We start from the raw sequence: 20,000 nt of genomic DNA on the forward strand, positions 1-20,000 counted from the left end.
TTGGTCAGTCGTTGGTTGGTATTATTTTTTGTCTTGTTTTACTTAGATTCATTTTTATTTTATTATTATTTTTTTTATTTATTACTTGCGTCCCCCCTTGCAATTCGTCATCCTAATTGTAGTGTCATCATCATAACTTGTAATTTTGCCTTTCATCCTTATCTCATTTTTGTCGCCATATATACACATTTCCTCTCTCTCTCTCTCTCTCTCTCTCTCTCTCTCTCTCTCTCTCTCTCTCTCGTGGATGTTGGACTCAATAACCGCATTAGTAAATTTACAGACGACACAAAGATTGGTAACTCGGTTCTCACTGACGAAGACAGGCAAAGCCTCCAAGAGGATTTGCACAAAATTTCAGCTTGGTCGGATAGATGGGAGATGCCCTTTAACGTAGACAAGTGCCAGGTCCTTCAAGTTGGAACGAGGAATAAGAAGTTCGATTACGAAATGCACGGCGTTAAACTCAAAAGCGTTCAATGCGTCAAGGACTTGGGGGTCAAAATCGCGTCAAACCTCAAATTCTCACAGCAATGCATCGATGCAGTAAATAAAGCGAACAGAATGTTGGGCTTCATTAAAAGAAACTTTTTATTCAAGAATAAAGATGTAATACTCCCGCTCTACAATAGTTTAGTCAGACCCCACTTAGAATATGCGGTACAGTTTTGGTCTCCTCACCATGCAAAGGATATTGCTAAATTAGAAGGTGCTCAGCGTCGGGCAACGAAAATGATCCCTTCCTTGCGCAACAAATCCTACGAAGAAAGGCTTTCTACCCTTAACATGTTCTCTCTTGAGAAACGTCGCCTCCGAGGAAAACTGATCGAATGTTTTAAAATACTTAATGGTTTCACGAATGTAGACAGATCAACATTGTTTATGATCGATGACACTTTGCACACGAGGAACAATGGCGTAAAACTCAGATGTAGACAAGTAAATTCAGACTGCACCAAATTTTTCTTCACCAACGTTGTAGTGCGAGAATGGAATAAGCTTCCACCATCAGTGGTCCAGTGTAACACGATTGACTCCTTCAAAAATAAGCTCGACCGTCACTTCCTTCAACTTAATATCAACTAGAGTAGAAATGCAACGTTTTGGAGTCTTCTGATTAATGTAAAATCACTTAGGTTTAAGGACAGACCACCTAGTCTGGACCATGGGGTCTGTGTGGTCTGATTTTCTATGTAATTCTATGTAATTCTCTCTCTCTCTCTCTCTCTCTCTCTCTCTCTCTCTCTCTCTCTCTCTCTCTCTCTCTCTCTCTCTCTCTCTCTCTCTCTCTCTCTCTCTCTCTCTTGTACTTTCCTTCCTTCCTTCCTTCCTTCTTTTCTTTCTTTTCGTTAATTTTTATATATTTTAATTTTTTCTTCCTCCTTCCGTTTTCTTTGTTTTCATCTCATTCTTTCTTTCTTTTGAGTTTTCCTTCTTCATATGTTTTACTTTTTGTCTATTTTTTTTTTTTTTGTTACTACGTCTGTGCTTTCTTCTCCTCCTCTTCCTCTTCGTTCTCTTCTTCCTCCTTTCGTCTTCCACAAATGCTGTCTTCTTCCTTTTCTTCTTATTTTTCTTCCTCCTTCACCTCATCTTTCTTGTTCCTCTTTGTTCTCCTCCTCCTCCTCTTCCTTTTCCTTCTCCTCTTCCCTACTTCCTCATTCATCTTCTCTTGTTTTCGTCATCCCCTTCTTCTTCTTCTTCTTCTTCTTCTTCTTCTTCTTCTTCTTCTTCTATACGTTTACTCTTCCTCCTTTATCTCCACTTCATTTGTCTTTTCGTTCTATACCACACTACTGCTACTACTACTACTACTACTACTACTACTACTACTACTACTACCACCACCACCACCAGTCTTAGCTCAACCATTCTTCCAATCATCCCTCCCTACCCCCTTCCCCCTCCCCCCGCCTCCCCCATAAAAAAAAAGGCGCCAGATAACTAGGTTCGCCTCTTCTCCTTCAACCCTCGACTAGGAATCCAATAAGTTAAGGTTTTCCATCTCCATTTCCAAAAGCTCAACGTTTTCAGAGATGGAGGAGGAGGAGGAGGAGGAGGAAGATACTAGGCATAGGAAAAGTGGGAAGGCAGAGAAAGGAAGAGAGGAGATGTATGGGTGTGGGGGAAGAAGAGGAGGAGGAGGAAGAGGCGGAAGAAGGAAGGAGGGAAAAGAAAGAAAGAGGAGAAGGAAGAGAGGGGGAGAGAGGATAAAGATGACATGGAAAAGGAGAAGGAAGGGAAAAGAAAGAGAGAGAGAGGCTTGTTACATATGGAAGGAGGAGGAGGAAGGGAAGGAGGGAGGAAGAGAGGACCTAGGCAAAGATAGGAAAGTGAAGAGGAAGAGGAAGAAGAGGAGGTCAAGGAGAGTTAGAAGAGGAGAGAGGGTGAGAAGGTCAGGCTAAGATAGGGAAGGAAGAGGAGGTGAAGAGGAGGAGGAGGAGGAGGAGGAGGAGGCGGATTAGGTTTTGTAAGAGACTGACTAAGATTCTTTTTGTTGTCTGGTTAACACTCTTACTCCTCTTCCTCTTCTTCCTCTTCCTCTTCCATCCTTCTTTTATCCTCTTCCTCTCCCTTCTGTTCTTTCCCTTCCTTATATCTCTCCTTTCCTCCTAATCTTCCTTCTTCCCATTTCTCTCCCTTCCTTTTATTCCTCATTTCTTCCTATTTCTCTCCTCCCGTTTCTCCTCTTCTTTCTCTCCCTTCCTCCTCGTCTTCCCCCTCCTCTTCTCCTCCTCCTCCCTCAATACACACCTTATATAATTAGTCGATATGTCAAGTATACCGCAACCTTTTGTATTATTAAGATGTAAAATGTCACGTCAAGCTCAGTATTCTTATTGTTTTTTTTCATCTCTTCCTTTCTCTCTCTCTTCACTTCTCACCTCCTATTCCTCTCCCGTCTCCTCCTTCTTTATCTCCCTTCCTGCAAAGAAAAAGAAGGGTAGGTATGTTAGGTTAGGATAGGTTCACAGGTAAGACAAGGTGAATCCATTAATTAAAGACAGGTAGGTTAGCCAGGTATAAACTTTTCCTTTGTCTAGCAGCTCAGGTAGGAAAAGGTAGATAAACGAAGGTAGAAATGGCCCAGGTAGATGAGTTTGGCAGGCAGGTTAGTTAGGTTAGGATAGTTTAGTTTAGATAATGAAAAAAAATGTACCGGTATTGAGATAGAAGAGGAAGGGGAAGGAAAGGAAGGGTTGAGAAAGAAGAGGAAAACAAAGAAAAAAAAGAAAGCTCGAGGTATGTTAGGTTAGGTTAGGTTCACAGGTAAGACAGGTAGGTTAGCCAGGTATAAGAAAAGAAAGAAAACAACAAAGAAAAAAAAAGCTCCGAGTATGTTAGGTTAGGATAGGTTCACAGGTAAGACAAGGTGAATCCATTAATTAAAGACAGGTGTAGGTTAGCCAGGTATATATAAGAAAAGAAAGAAAACAACAAAGAAAAAAAAGCTCGAGGTATGTTAGGTCAGGTTAGGTTCACAGGTAAGACAAGGTGAATCCATTAATTAAAGACAGGTGTAGGTTAGCCAGGTATAAGAAAAGAAAGAAAACAACAAAGAAAAAAAAGCTCCGGGTATGTTAGGTTAGGTTAGGTTCACAGGTAAGACAAGGTGAATCAATTAAAGACAGGTGTAGGTTAGCCAGATATAAGCTTCACCTGTGAGTGGGTCGGGTTGCTCCGCGTGACCTAAGAGCAACGGGAAGGAAAGGAAGAGGAAAAGAAAGAAAAAGAAAGTTCATGGTATGTTAGGATAGGTTCACAGGTAAGGCAAGGTGAATCAATTAAAGACAGGTGTAGGTTAGCCAGGTATAAGCTTTACCTGTGAGTGGGTCGGGTTGCTCCCCGTGACCCACCTGCCCGCGGACACACTTCCTACCTGTCGGCCCTGAAGCACCTGCGCGCGGATAATAATTAAGGCAGGAATCTTGGTAATTAAGTGCCCCCGCGGCCTCTTTTCCTCGGTGTGTCGTTTCATTAGTGTTATGTTATTCCTCTTTCTTTTCTTTCTTTTCCCATTTCCTCATTCTATTTTTGCTTCGTTTCTCTTCTTCATTCTTTTTTTCCTCATTTCCGTGTCTCGTTTTATTTAGTGTGTTTTGTTCTTCTTCTTTCTGTTTCTTTTCTCTCTCTCTCTCTCTCTCTCTCTCTCTCTCTCTCTCTCTCTCTCTCTCTCTCTCTCTCTCTCTCTCTCTCTCTCTCTCTCTCTCTCTCTCTCTCTCTCTCTCTCTCGTCTTTCTTTCCTCTCCATTTTTTTCTACTTTCTCTTCCATGTCACCGTTTTCTCTTCTTAACTGTTTTTGTTTTATGTTCACTTTCCTTTCCTCTTTTCCTCCTTTCTTTCCTTTCCTCAAATCTTCGTCTCTTCTTTTCCTTTCCTTTCCCCCTTTTAAGTTTCCTCACCTTTCCTCTTTTCATCTTTTTTTCTTCTTATCTCCAAACTCTTTATCCTGCTTACCGCCTCACACAGATTTTAAAGTTTTCTCCTCCTCCTCCTCCTCCTCCTCCTCCTCCTTATTCTTCTTTACCTCTTTCCTCGTCCTCCTTCACCTCGTCTTTCTTGTTCCTCTTCCTCCTCTTCTTCCTCTTCCTTGTTCTCCACCTCTTCTCTACTTCCTCATTCATCATATTCCTCTTCCTCTTCCTCCTCTTAATTATACACAGGTGGGAGAGATCTTTTCTCTCTCTCTCTCTCTCTCTCTCTCTCTCTCTCTCTCTCTCTCTCTCTCTCTCTCTCTCTCTCTCTCTCTCTCTCTCTCTCTCTCTCTCTCTCTCTCTCTCTCTAACGTATTCGCTTACATATGCATAAGTCACCGAGCGTCCAGTCCTCTTGTTGTTGTTGTTGTTGTTGTTGTTGTTGTTGTTGTTGTTGTTGGTGGTGGTGGTGGTGGTGGTGGTGATAAGTGACTATTGTTTGTGTTTATAATGTGTGTTCGTGTGTGTGTTATGCAGGTTAATGAGACGGGTAATGGTGTTGAATGGGAATGGTGATGGTGGTGGTGATGGTGGTGGTGGTGGTGGTGGTGGTGATGATGATGTTGTAGTAGTAGTATTAGGTAAGTCCAGTGGTGATAATGCAGGTGTTTATGTTAATTCGGTCTGGTGTTGATAGATAGATAGATAGATAGATAGAGAGAGAGATAGAAAGATAGAGGAAGAAAAATAGATATATAGATAGATAGATAGAGAGAGAGAGATAGAAGGATAGAGGAAGAAAAATAGATATATAGATAGATAGATAGATAGAGAGATAGAAAGATAGAGGAAGAAAAATAGATATATAGATAGATAGATAGAAAGATACAGATAGAGTAAGAAAAATAAAGATAGATAGATAGAGAGATAGAAAGATAGAGGAAGAAAAACAGATATGTAGATAGATAGTTAGAAAGATACAGATAGAGTAGGAAAAATAAATAGATAGATAGATAGATAAATGCAAATAGAGAGGCAGAATGATAGATAGATAGATAGATAGATATAAATAGTGGTTGAAATATTGCATTAGATAGATAGATAGATAGAAGGATATAGATAGAGAGAAATAGTGGTTGAAACATTGCATTAGATAGATAGAGAAATAGGAAGCTTGAATTATTTAGGCCTAGATTGTCAGAGAGAGAGAGAGAGAGAGGTTGAAACATTGCATTAGATAGATAGATAGATAGTGAAACAGATGAATTATGTAGAGTGTCAGAGAGAGAGAGAGAGAGAGAGAGACGCAGGCTAGATTTCTCATTACCTGACTCAGAGATAGGCCTAAATTTTTTTTCTCGTAGAAGATGAAAGTTTTGAAAATTAGTTTATTGGTTTCTCGTCTAAGAATTGGAGAAGTTTTTTTCCTTTTTCTTTTTTCTTTTTCCAGTTTATTTATTTTTTTCTTATCGATAACTTAATTGGACGTTTTTTTTTCTTTTTTTTCCGCTTCATTAAATTTATTTCACCTTATTTTTTCCTTCCTCACATAACTTTCCTAAACTCATCTGAGACCCCTTATTTTTTTTTTATCTCCTCCAGGTAAAGAAAAAAACATTGGAAGTATTTTTTTATTTTCTTCCAAACCATATTTTCCCTTTTTTTCTCATTTCCTAATTTTCCTTTCATTTTCCTAAACTCATCTGGCTACACCTTAATTTTTCCTCTTATTTTTTTTCTTAATTTCTTACTTATAATTTTCCTTTGATTTCCTCCAGGTAAACAAATTGGATACACTTTATATTAGTCCAAACCCATAATTTATCTTTTTTTTATATTCTCTCTCGCAACCTGTCTCACCTGGGCTGGAGCACTCACCTGCGTAGCTTAATTAGGGAGAGGAAGAGGAGGAAGAGAGGGAGGAAAGTTGAAGGAGGAGGAAGAGGAAGAAGGTGGGGAGAGAGAGAAGAAGGAAGAAGGGAAGGAAGAGGGAATGAAATGAGGGAAAGGAATAAGGAAGAGAAGGGAGGATGAGAGGAAAAGGGAAGGAAAGGATAGAAATTGAAAGAGGAAAAGGAGATGATTTACATAGAGAAAGAAAAGGGAGAGGGGTGGGTGGGTGTGGGGAGGGGAGGGGGGGGAGGGGAAGTGATTTAAACCGGGCTCACATATCACACGTGTTTTGTTGACAAGGAAAACAACAACAAACACACCAACACACAAACAAACAAACTAATAAACAAAACTAAACAGGAAAGTTATCGCATGAAAGACCTGGTAAATTACAGTGAGAGAGAGGCGTGTGTGTGTGTGTGTGTGTGCATCTGCTTTAGGTATGTTTGAGAGAGAGAGAGAGAGAGAGAGAGAATCAGGAAGTGGGACAGACCAAGAAACACAATGAGAGAGAGAGAGAGAGAATCAGGAAGTGGGACAGACCAAGAAACACAATGAGAGAGAGAGAGCGTTACCGTAGGCGGAAGAAGCGTCGTGCAATGCAACCAACTATTGTCGAACTAAGAGGAGGAGGAGGAAGAGGAAGAAGAAGAGGAGGTGAAGGAGGAAGAGGAGGAGGGAGAACAGTAGTGAGTTGGCTTGGCTTCCTTGTAATTGGGAGGTGAAAGGAGGAGGAGGAGGAGGAGGAAGACTGTTGTAATTCCATGCGACTCCAGCCATAGTTCCAGGTCGCGGTGTGGTGATGGTGGTGGCGGTGGTGATGGTGGTGGTGTTGAAAGTTAGAGAGTATAGTTGCGGTGATGATGGTGGTGGTGGTGGAGGTGGTAATGGTGATGATGGAGGTGGTGGTGGTGATTGGTGAGGGCATTTAAACTTACAGCGGATAGATAGATCGATAGATAGAGATTGATAGATCGACATTATTATTATTATTAGTAGTAGTTGTGGTGGTAGTCTTCTCTCTCTTCTCCTCTCCTCCTCCTCCTCCTTCTCTTCCTTTCTTCTTTCTTTTCCTCTTCTAATACTAGCAAAAGCAGTTCTGATAGTAGAGATGTTACCAGTAGTAGTAGTAGTAGTAGTAGTAGTAGTAATACCAGGCAGACATATTAGTAGTCACATCAACTCTAATAGTGATAGTAATGTTAACAGTAGTAATAGTAGTAGTAGTAGTAGTAGTAGTAGTAGTAGTAGTAGTAGTAGTGGTGGTGGTGGTGGTGGTAGTGGTGGTGGTGCTGTCGAGGTCTGACGTCTGTGAACAAGCAAGCAGCGACTGGTGACCCTAATTAGGAGAGAGAGAGAGAGAGAGAGAGAGAGAGACCTACCCTAACCCTATTTTTCCTCTCACACTTAACATATTCAAGAAACATTTTTATTCTCATTATTTGTGGTGTGTGTGTGTGTGTGTGTGTGTGTGTGTGTGTGTGTGTGTGTGTGTGTTGGATCCGATTTTTCATTTTCAAGATTGCAGTGTAAGTTTATTTTCCTTTTTTTTCTTTTTTTTTTTCTTCCTCTTCGTCTGTTATCTCACTCTCGATTTCATTTCACTGATTAGCCCGCGTGCCATTTTTTTCTTTTTTTTTCTGCTACTTTTTTCTCTTTCTCCTTTTTCTCTCCTTTTCCTCTTAACTTATGCTTGTATTATTATGGTGTGTCATTTCCTCCTTCCTTTCCTTTTCTCCTTCCTTTCCTCCTCCCTTTCCTTTCCTCCTTCCTTTCCTTTCCTCCTCCCTTTCCTTTTCTCCTTCCTTTCCTTTTCTGTCCTCCCTTTCCTCCTTCCTTTCCTTTTCTGTCCTCCCTTTTCTCCTTCCTTTCCTTTTCTGTCCTCCCTTTCCTTTTCTGTCCTCCCTTTTCTCCTTCCTTTCCTTTTCTGTCCTCCCTTTTCTCCTTCCTTTCCTTTTCTGTCCTCCCTTTTCTCCTTCCTTTCCTTTTCTGTCCTCCCTTTTCTCCTTCCTTTCCTTTTCTGTCCTCCCTTTTCTCCTTCCTTTCCTCCCTTTCCCCTCCCCTTCATTGATTGTTAAGTTGAATTGTTACGTTTAATTGTATATATATGTTTTTTATCTTTCTTTTACAAACACCATATTTTTTTTTCACTTTGTTCTTAATATTACTTTTGCACTGAGTTTTTTTTATTATCTATTTTTATTTTATTTTTTTAGGTTTAGTTATGTTGAATTTTCCAGACTGTAACTTCCCTTCCCTTCTCTTCCTCCTCCTCCTCTTCTTCCTTTTCCTCCTTCTATAACAAATTTAATCCGGAGTCTCTCAGTATATTTGATTTGCAGATTGTCACGAGTTTTTTTTTATATTTCTTTCTGCAGGTAATTCTATTTTTCATTCTTCTTCAGGTAATATATTTTTCGTTGTTAGGTAGAGAGTCAGACAGGTAGAGACGGGTAACCAGACACCACTTCACCTTCTAGTTAGTTAGTGTGTGTGTGTGTGTGTGTGTGTGTGTGTGTGTGTGTGTGTGTGTGTGTGTGTGTGTGTGTGTTAGAGATCAGCAGCTTCTTAATAATCCGTTCTCTTAATACCTTGACATGAGAATTTCCAGCGTTCCTTTGTGTGTGTGTGTGTGTGTGTGTGTGTGTGTGTGTGTGTGTGTGTGTGTGTGTGTGTGTGTTTTGTTCTTTCTCTCTCCTGCTTCCCTTGTCTTCTAGTGTTTGCTTGTTTGTTCGTTAATGTGTGTGTGTGTGTGTGTGTGTGTGTGTGTGTGTGTGTGTGTGTGTGTGTGTGTGTGTGTGTGTGTGTGTGTGTGTGTGTGTGTTTACTGTTTGTACTATTTCCTTTCTTCGTATCTCAGGTTCAGAAGAATATTTCCTCTGCAAACCTGTCTTAGTACTACTACTACTACTACTACTACTACTACTGCTACTACTACATGTCTACTTAGATATCAAAACGTTCATAATAATCAGTAGAATAATATATTGAACTTCAGAACATTAATTTTATAGCCGAATGAAAATAGTAAGTAAAGAAAAAGGAAGTGAAGATAGAAAAGAAAGAAAGAAAGAAAGCAGAGATATAGAGTTAGAAATACCGAAAAATTAAAAAAAGAAAAAGGTCAAATGAGGAAACAAAATAAATGAAGAAAGAAAGAAAGAAAAGTAGAATTAGGTATAGAATGAGAAATACAAACAAAACAAGGACGTCAAAACAATAAACAAGACAAGAAAGAAAGTTATAGAGTGAAAAACTAAAAAAAAAAGCAAAATCAAATCAAATCAAATCAAAACAAAAATTAAAGAAAAAAAGTTAGTGAAAAAAAAACAAGGAAATCAAAACAAAAACAAACAAATCAACAAAAACAAACAAAAAAAAGCAAGCAAGCAGAGTTAAATTAAAGAAAAAAAAGTTAGTGAAAAAAACAAAACAAGGAAATCAAAACAAAAACAAACAAATCAACAAAAACAAACAAAAAAAAGCAAGCAAGCAGAGTTATGGAGTGGGAAATACAGGCCGGTGTCTTAACTGGTCCAGAAAGGGTTTGAACACGATCCAATTCCCTTCGAGTGCTCTTTAAGGGTATTGGAACTCTTACCTCCTCCTCCTCCACCTTCTTCCTCCTCTCCTTCCCTTACCTGCCCATCGTTTACCCTCCTCTCCCTCTTCTTCTTCCTCTTCGTTTTTCGTTCCTTTCATTCCATTTTGCACTTCTTTTCTTTCTTTCCTTGCCTTCCCCTCCTCTTCCCTTATCTCTTCCTCTTCCTCTTCACCTCCATCTTTTTCCTCCTCCTCTCCTTTCCTCTTCGCCTTACTTCTGTTTCTTCAGTTCTCTCTCTCTCTCTCTCTCTCTCTCTCTCTCTCTCTCTCTCTCTCTCTCTCTCTCTCTCTCTCTCTCTCTCTCTCTCTCTCTCTCTCTCTCTCTCTCTCTCTCTCTCTCTCTCTCTCTCTCTCTCTCTTTTGTTTCTCATTCTCCTTTCTTCTCCTTCCCTCCTCCTCATCGTCCCTCTCCCTTTTTTTTCTTTTCTTTTTCTCTATCTCGTTTTCTGCTTCCTCCCTTCTACTTTATTTTCTTCCTTTCCTTTTTCTTCCCCTCTTTTCCTTCGTTTTCTTCTCTGATTTTCCTCTTTTTCCTTTCCTTTTTCCTCTTATTTTACTTTCTTCCTCTTCCTCTTTTCTCGTCTTTTTCTTTATTCCCTTTCTTTTGTCTGTTTCTTGTTATCCTCTTCCTTCCATTCCCTTCATCTAATATCGCTTCTTCCCTTTCATTCTTCCTCTTATTTCCTTTATTTTCACTTCCCTTCTATTCCCCTCCTTCCCCTCTTCCTCTCATCCCATCGTTCTCTTGCTTCCTCTTCCCTTTCTTCTCTTTCCCTTCTTTCTTCCTATTCCAATCATTCCCTTTCACCTTCTCCCGTCTTCATCATTCCCCACCCTTCTCATTTCCTCCCTCTTTCCTTCCCTCTTTCTTCCTCTTCCAATCATTCCCTTGTCACCTTCTCCCCTCTTTATCATTGTCCACCCCTCTTCCTTCCTTCCTTTCTTTCTCTTTATCTCTATTCCCTTTTCCTTTATCAATCCCCTCCCTTCTCATTTCCTTCCTTCATTCTCTTTATCTCTACTCCCTTATGTTATCCTCTTTCCTTCCTTCCTTCCCTCTTCTTCCCCTTCTTTCCCCTCTCCCTTCTTTATCAATCCCCTCCCTTCTTCCTCCCTTCCTTTCCTTTATCTCCACTCAAAACTTTCCTCATCCTCTTCCTGTACCGTACTCTTTCTCTCCTCCAATTACCCCTCCTCCTCCTCCTCCTCCTCCTCCTCCTCCTCCTCCTCTTCTTCTCGTAGTAGTAAGTGACCCACAACCACTAACACTACCCGTCTTTGTCTTACGTGGAATAACACTATTTTAGCCCCCCACCCCTCCTTTGCACTTTGCCTAACTAGACCCATTCATTAGAGGTCTGTTTTTGTGAGTGTGTGTGTGTGTGTGTGTGTGTGTGTGTGTGTGGCTGGAAAGGAAGGAAAAAATGAAACTGAAGTAGATGAAATTAAAAAAAGAAAGGGAATGAAATAAGAGGAAGGGAATGAACGAAAAAAAGAAAAGAAAGAAAAAAGGAAAAAGATGAAAAAAGAAAGTTGGTAAATAAGAAAACAGATAGATGGGAAATTACGAAGAAAAGGAATTAGGGAAGAGGCCAAAGAAAGAAAGAAAGTGTGGGGTTCTTGAAAGGTTCTGGACTTCCGAAAATCCTGTAAATTCTCAGCAATAAAAAATATAAAATAAAATATCTGAAAATTAAGTTTTCAGACTCACAGCCCCTCCAGTCACTTATTATTTAAATGACCAGTCACACTACCATTGGTTAAGCAAAGACAGATGAAACCTGCTCTTAAGTTTATTTAAAGCAACAAAGAAACTCACTGGAAATTAAGAATAATTGATTAATCCCAGGCACACAGCAACCGAGCTATCTATCTTAAAACATCCTATGCAAATAGATTACTTAACTGTAGGTGGGGAAGCGGGAGCCACACCTGATCTACCTCGTGGTCTGGAGCCCTGGAGTCCTTCAGTCCTCTGGTACCTCTCTGCAACACGCCGTGCCCTCCTCTCTCGTTCCTCTCTGCAACACGCCGTGCCCTCCTCTCTCGTTCCTCTCTGCAACACGCCGTGCCCTCCTTACCTCCCAACGGCTTCCCTCGCTTGCAGTACACAGTCACTCTGGACTTGTGGATACTACAAAGCTGGAAAACCACCACGATGGACACGTGGCACGGGAGGCTGGTGAGGGACGTCTTGTGGCGTTGGAGTCTCGGAGGAAGATGGTTGCGGGGAGCGGCAAGACCCACAATCAGGGTTCCCACAAAGGCAAATCAGTAATTCCCTAGACTCGTGCTGAAAAATCCCTAGATTGGACAAAAAGTTCCTAGTTTACAAATAGATACATGAACTTACAGTACCAGAAAAAACAAAAACCGAAATAATTGGAAAAAATTGCTTTTTATGTACTTCAGAAGTCTACTTTTTATTATTATACAGATAAAACACTTCTTTCCCTTTTTGACAACGATTTCCCTCGAAACAAAAAAAAAAGAACTTGTAACGCAATGTTAGAGTTTTCTTGTGATGATTAAATTTTCATCATGTTCTTAATATAATGCTAAAATGAAATAGATAAATGAGATCCCTTAGCAGCTGAGATAGACGAGTGATATTCATCAAACAGTGTAACAAATAAACAAAGACTAAACTAAAATCAATAAATAACTGAAAATCCTGAGCATTAATTAGCTGTTGACATTTCCTCTGTCAACAATATATATATATATATATATATATATATATATATATATATATATATATATATATATATATATATATATATATATATATATATATATATATATATATATATATATGCCTATATATATATATATATATATATATATATATATATATATATATATATATATATATATATATATATATATATATATATATATATATATATATATATATATATATATATATATATATATATATATTATATTATATTTCAGCATAAATTGCACTATTAACAAATACAGTAATTTAAGAAAAACACTTTCATACAAAATGTATGTGTTACTTGTGTACTTTACACTTTGCTGTACAGAATATATTATTGGCATAAGTAAAGTTCTATCATATTCTAAACAGAATGCTAAAATGAAAAAAAAAGATTCCTTAACAGCTGAGATAGACTAGAGTGCTTTCCATCACGTTCTATCTTCTATAAAAATTAATAGATTAAACTAAAATCAATAAATAACTGAGAATCCTGAGATATTGCAGTCTGATATTCCCTCAGTCAACACAATATAAAAAAAACCTTGAGAGTTCATATTTTTGCTTTTTCCAGCAAAACTTGCACTGTTAAAAAATACATAAAAAAACATTGAAACAAAAACTATACGTCATAAGCATTATTATGATTTTAGTGCTTTTGCAATGATTTCATGAGCTTTAGTGTCTGTTTCATTGGTTTTGACATTTTGCATAAGCTTTAACAACCTTGGGTGATCACGTACACTTAGTTTATCAGCAGAATTAACCAGCAGTTGAAGCCATACCGAGTTTTCCATGGAGTAGTCCCACAATGCTTTCCCTTTTCCGTACGTGTAAACGCCAAGAAATAATTTTAGGTATTAGGATTGTAATAACAGCTGGAAATCCCTAAATTGTCACTAAAGGCGACCAGAATTCCCCAGAAAACCCCATAAAAGCCCAAATCCCCAGATTATCACTAAATGCATGAAAAAGTCCCAATCCGGGGACAAAATCCCCAGAAGTGGGAGCCCTGCCCACAATGCTCAGCACCCCGGCCGCGGTCAAGATGCCAGCTCTGGCCACAGTGACATCTCGTTTTCTGCGTAACACTTACGCTAAACGCCCTACGGCTATGGTTTATTATTTATTAATAACCTAACACATGCACTTGGTAATAGTGGGTCATGCATCCCACACATAGCTCAGCTTTGGCAGTAATAACGAATATGATTTGAAATAGCGCGCTGTTCCCGCCTTCTGGTTTTCCCGCCTTGGTGACGGACTGAGTTCCCGCTCTCAATCAAAATGGCGGTCACTTCCGTGGTATTTTTCCACGGGCTATTTCTTGAATAATGAAATCATGACAGAAAGAAAGAAAGAAAGAAAAAAACACTAACATTCTCTCCCTCTCCTTCGCCTTCTCCCTCTTTCTCCCTCCCTCCCTCTCTTCCTGTCTTCATTGTTTTCTTTTCTCTTTCTCTTTTCCTCTTTTCCTTCCTTCTTTCCTTCCTTTTCACTAACATTCTCTCCCTCTCCCTCGCTTTCTTCTTCCCTATGTCTTCATTTCTTACTTTTTCTTCCTCTTCTGTTTTCTCTCATTTCCTCTCCTTTTCTTCTTTCTTCCCTTCTCTCCCTCTCCTTCGCTTTCTTCCCTTTGTCTTCATTTCTCTCTAATCCTCGCTCTTTTTTTTCTTCCTCTTCTGTGATCTCTCCCATTTCCTCTCTCTTCCTTCCTTCTTTCCTCCCTTCTCTCCCTCTTCTTCTCGCTCTCTCTATCTACATTTTTTCTTATTTCTGCATTTCTTTTTTCGTTTTCTCTTCTTCCTACCCTCCCTTCCTTCCTTCCTTTCTTCTTTCCCTCGTTTACTCTCTCTCTCTCTCTCTCTCTCTCTCTCTCTCTCTCTCTCTCTCTCTCTCTCTCTCTCTCTCTCTCTCTCTCTCTCTCTCTCTCTCTCTCTCTCTCTCTCTCTCTCTCTCTCTCTCTGTTTACATTCCTTTCTCTTTCTCTTTCCTTCCTTCCTTCCTTCCTTTCCTCTCTCTCTCTCTCTTGCATTCTTCTTCTCTTTTATCTTTTTTTATTGGTTCTCCTCCTGTTTCTCCCCTTCATTTCTTCTCCTTTACTTCTCTTCTTTGTTTTCTCCTCCTCCTCCTTCTCCTCCTCTCTCTGTTTCATTCCTATACTTATTATTGTTATTATTATTATTATTATTATTATTATTATTATTATTATTATTATTATTATTATTACGACTCGCTCTTACGCTAACAAACTCTTCTTTCTTTTTTTTTTCTTCATTATAATCAAGACAAACACATTTTTTTTTTGGCAAACTTTTTTCCTATTATTTTTTTTCTTTTTGTCTATTATTATTATTTTTTTATGCGTTCCTGTGCGAGAGTGTAAAATGCGTTAGTCTGGTAATTAACGCACGACCCCCTCTCTCTCTCTCTCTCTCTCTCTCTCTCTCTCTCTCTCTCTCTCTCTCTCTGGTGTTGGGAGAGCTTGTGGTTTCTATATCAAGTAAAGTGGCGGGTGCGGTCTCTCTCTCTCTCTCTCTCTCTCTCTCTCTCTCTCTGGTTTTCTTTGTTTTTTTCTTCGTTTTCTTTTTCTTCTTCGTTTTCTTCTTCATATTTGTCTTGGTTTCTTCTTTTACTTCTTTGTTTTCTTCTTCGTTTTCTTCTTCATATTTGTCTTCGTTTTCTTCTTTTTCTTCTTTGTTTTTTTCATCGTTTTCTTCATTTTCTTCATCATTTTCTTCCCTCTCTCATTGTCTGTTTTATAGTGTCCTTGTTTGTTTGTATATGTTTGTTCGTTCTCTCTCTCTCTCTCTCTCTCTCTCTCTCTCTCTCTCTCTCTCTCTCTCTCTCTCTCTCTCTCTCTCTCTCTCTCTCTCTCTCTCTCTCTCTCTCTCTCTCTCTCTCTCTCTCTCTCTCTCTCTCTCTCTCTCTCTCTCTCTGTTATTCTAGTACCCGTTCCTGTTCACATTTTTCCCTCCTTATCCAAAAAAAAAAAGGAAAAAAAGAGAAAAAAAGGAAAAAGAGAATAAAAATATATATTGGCGGATTAAACTAAATTCGCTACGCATTTTGGATACAGCGAACTATTAATGTAACTTTATTTTGGCGCGAGTTTTAATTAGAACTTTATTTTATGTACGAGTATGGTCTGTATGTGTGTATATGTATGTATGGTGTGTGTGTGTGTGTGTGTGTGTGTGTTTTGAGGGAAGAATCTTGTCCTCCATCAACAACTCCTCCTCCTCTTCTTCCTCCTCTTCTTCTTCTTCTTTTTCTTCTGCTTCTTCTTTCTCTTCAAATTCATAACAACCTTTTTTTCATCATCTTCCCTTCTCTTTCCTTTTCATCATCATCATCATCATCATCATAATCTCCCAACTCCTCCTCCTCCTCCTCCTCCTCCTCTTCTTCTTCTTCTTCTTCTTCTTCTTCTTCTTCTTCTTTCTCTTCAAATTCATCTTAACCTTTTTTTCATCATCTTCCCTTCTCTTTCCTTTTCATCATCATCATCATCTTCCAACTCCTCCTCCTCCTCCTCCTCCTCCTCCTCTTTTTCTTCTTCTTCTTCTTCTTCTTCTTTTTCTTTTTCTTCTTCTTTCCCTTCAAATTCATCATAACCTTTTTATCATCATCTTCCCTTCTCTTTCCTTTTCATCATCATCATCATCATCATCATCTCCCAACTCCTCCTCCTCCTCCTCCTCCTCCTCTTGGCGTGACGTGAATGGCAGCTTAACGAGGGAGATTAACGTTTTACGAGAGTCTTACAGATGGGTGTTTAACGTATAAGGAGGTATAGCGAAGCGTCTCTCCGGCTTATAACGAAGTGTGGGGTTTAGTCTTTAGCGCGCGGCGGAGAACACCCTTTAATGGCCTTCGATCCTAAGCTAGATGCCATTTAAGGGGATCGAACACCCTGTTAATTAACCTGAGAAGAAATTAATGAAGAAAATGATGAGAAGAAAATAGTAGTAGTAGTAGTAATAGTAGTAGTAGTAGTAGTAGTAGTAGGAATGGAAGCAGAATTAGATATAGTAAAAGGAAGAAAATATAGAAGGAAAACAAAACAATAAATGGAAGAAAATAAAGAAGAAAATAATGAAGTAAAATGAGAGAGAATGAAAAGTAAAGAAAAAGAAAAAAAAGGAAAAAAACAACAACAGAGAGGGGATGAGATGATGGGAAGAGAGAGGAAAACAATGCAATAGATCTCTCCCGTGAAGGGTTTGCATTATCACGTGACAGGTGTGTGTGTGTGTGTGTGTGTGTGTGTGTGTGTGTGTGTGTGTGTGTGTGTGTGAGGGATATAAAAAAAACGAAATTGACAGACATATAGACAGGTAAGAATTATGCAGAGAGAGAGAGAGAGAGAGAGAGAGAGAGAGAGAGATTGTTTGTTGATTATCTTTCCTTCAATACATATCTCATTGACGTTATTATTATTATTATTATTATTATTATTATTATTATTATTATTACTTCATCTATTTCTTCTCCCTTCTCTTCTCTTTTCTTCCCTTCTTCTTTGCCCTTTTACAATTATAATCATTTGTTTATCATCTTTCTCTCTCTTCTTCTTCTTCTTCTTCTTCTTCTTTTTACTACTACTACTACTACTACTACTACTACTACTACTACAACTACTACTTCTACTTTAACTACTACTACTACTACTACTACTACTACTACTACTACTACTACTACTACTACTACTACTACTACTACTACTACTACTACTACTACTACTACTACTATATTAATCTGACCACATCAATAATTTCATGTGGTCCAAATTAAACCTCGCTTCACTAATTATCCCTCGTGTTGCCTTGGGTCCGTCCCTCTGTCTGTCTGTCTGTCTGTCTAATGATAACCTTCAATAGGGCCGCTCCTAATTGAGATGGTGATTCTCTCTCTCTTTATCTCTGTGTCTGTCTGTCTGTGTTTTGTGTCTGTCTATCTCTGTCATCTCGGTTCTGATTGTGTCTGCTCTGTGTTGATCTGTCTGTCTGTTTGTCTATTTATGTTCCTGTTTGTCTATCTATTATGTCTATTTCTCCATCTCAATCTCTATCTCCTCGCTTCTGTTTGTATCTATCTCTATCTATCTGTCTATTTATGTATGTCTGTCTGTCTGTTTATTTGTATTTATCCATCTATCTCTTTAACTTTTTATCTTTATGTTTTATAGATAGATAGACAGACAGATAGATAGATAGACTGACTGGAAGATACACACACTCCCTATCTATCTATCTATCTATCTCTAGTCATCTTTTTATCTCATTTAGTCATTCAATCATCTGCCTCCCTCTCTCTTTCTCTTCCTTTTCCTCCTCCCCTCCCTCCCTTCCATCTCTCTCCTTTCCCTTTTTCCCTTCCACTCCCCTCCCTTCTCTCCCTTCCCTCTCTCTCCTTTCCCTCCTTCCCTTCCACTCCCCTCCCTTCTCTCCCTTCCCTCTCTCTCCTTTCCCTCCTTCCCTTCCACTCCCCTCCCTTCTCTCCCTTCCCTCTCTCTCCTTTCCCTCCTTCCCTTCCACTCCCCTCCCTTCTCTCCCTTCCCTCTCTCTCCTTTCCTCCTTCCCTTCCTCCCCTCCCGTCTCTCCCTTCCCTCTCTCTCCTTTCCCTCCTTCCCTTCCTCCCTCCTTCTCTTCTTCCCTCTCTCTCCTTTCCCTCCTTCCTCCCCTCCTTCTCTCCCTTCCCTCTCTCTCCTTTCCTTTTCCTTCCTCCCCTCCCTTCTCTCCTTCCCTCTCTCTCCTTCCCTCCTTCCTCCCTCCCCTCTCTCCCTTCCCTCTCTCTCCTTTCCCTCCTTCCTTCCTCCTCCCTTCTCCTTCCCTCTCTCTCCTTTCCCTCCTTCCCTTCCACTCCCCTCCCATCTCTCCCAACCCACACTCTCCATTCCCTCCTTCCTTCCCTCCCTCCTTCTCTCCTTCCCTCTCTCTCCTTTCCCTCCTTCCTTCCTCCTCCTCCCTCTCTCCCTTCCCTCTCTCTCCTTCCCTCTTCCTTCCTCCCCTCCCTCTCTCCTTCCCTCTCTCCTTTCCATCCTTCCCTTCCACTCCCCTCCCTCCCTTCCCTCTCTCTCCTTTCCCTCCTTCCCTTCCACTCCCCTCCCTTCTCTCCCTTCCCTCTCTCTCCTTTCCCTCCTTCCCTTCCACTCCCCTCCCTTCTCTCCCTTCCCTCTCTCTCCTTTCCCTCTTTCCCTTCCACTCCCCTCCCATCTCTCCCTTCCCTCTCTCTCCTTTCCCTCCTTCCCTTCCACCCTCCCATCTCTCCCTTCCCTCACCCTCCTTTCCCTCCTTCCCTTCCTCCCCTCCCTTCTCTCCCTTCCCTCTCTCCTTCCCTCCTTCCTTCCTCCCCTCCCTTCTCTCCTTCCCTCTCTCCTTTCCCTCCTTCCCTCCCCTCCCTTCTCTCCTTCCCTCTCTCCTTTCCCTCCTTCCTTCCTCCCCTCCCTTCTCTCCCTTCCCTCTCTCTCCTTTCCCTCTTTCCCTTCCACTCCCCTCCCTTCTCTCCCTTCCCTCTCTCTCCTTTCCCTCTTTCCCTTCCCTCCTTCTCTCCCTTCCCTCTCTCTCCTTTCCCTCCTTCCCTTCCACTCCCCTCCCTTCTCTCCCTTCCCTCTCTCTCCTTTCCCTCCTTCCCTTCCACTCCTCCCTCCCTTCTCTCCTTCCCTCTCTCTCCTTTCCCTCCTTCCCTTCCACTCCCCTCCCTTCTCTCCTTCCCTCTCTCTCCTTTCCCTCCTTCCTTCCTCCCCTCCTTCTCTCCTTCCCTCTCTCTCCTTTCCCTCCCTTCCTCCCCTCCCTTCTCTCCTTCCCTCTCTCCTTTCCCTCCTTCCTTCCCTCCCCCATCTCTCCTTCCCTCTCTCTCCTTTCCCTCTTCCTTCCCTCCCCTCCCTTCTCTCCCTCTCTCTCCTTTCCCTCCTTCCTTCCACTCCCTCCTCTCCTTCCTCTCTCTCCTTTCCTCCTTCCCTCCCTCCCCTCCCTCTCCTTCCCTCTCTCTCCTTTCCCTCCTTCCTTCCTCCTCCTTCTCTCCCTTCCCTCTCTCTCCTTTCCCTCTTCCTTCCTCCCCTCCCTCCTCCTTCCTTCCTCTCTCCCTCCTTCCCTTCCTTCCTCCTTCTCTCCCTTCCCTCTCTCCTTTCCCTCTTTCCCTTCCACTCCCCTCCCATCTCTCCCTTCCCTCTCTCTCCTTTCCCTCATTCCCTTCCACTCCCCTCCATTCTCTCCTTCCTCTCTCTCCTTTCCTCCTTCCTTCCCCCTTCCTCCTTCTCTCCCTTCCCTCTCTCCTTCCTTCCTTCCGTCCCTCCTCCTTCTCTCCTTCCCTCTCTCTCCTTTCCCTCCTTCCCTTCCACTCCCCTCCCATCTCTCCCTTC

At 40.8% G+C, this 20,000-nt stretch overlaps 1 protein-coding gene across 4 annotated transcripts in view; it reads left to right on the forward strand.

Moving 5' to 3' along the window:
- Positions 1-20,000, forward strand: part of LOC126980268 (cell adhesion molecule 1-like) — a 224,346-nt gene that overhangs the window by 2,039 nt on the left and 202,307 nt on the right. The window lies entirely within an intron of this gene.

Source organism: Eriocheir sinensis, chromosome 44 (assembly GCF_024679095.1).
Source record: "Eriocheir sinensis breed Jianghai 21 chromosome 44, ASM2467909v1, whole genome shotgun sequence".
In the NCBI taxonomy this organism is placed as follows: Eukaryota; Metazoa; Arthropoda; class Malacostraca; order Decapoda; family Varunidae; genus Eriocheir; species Eriocheir sinensis.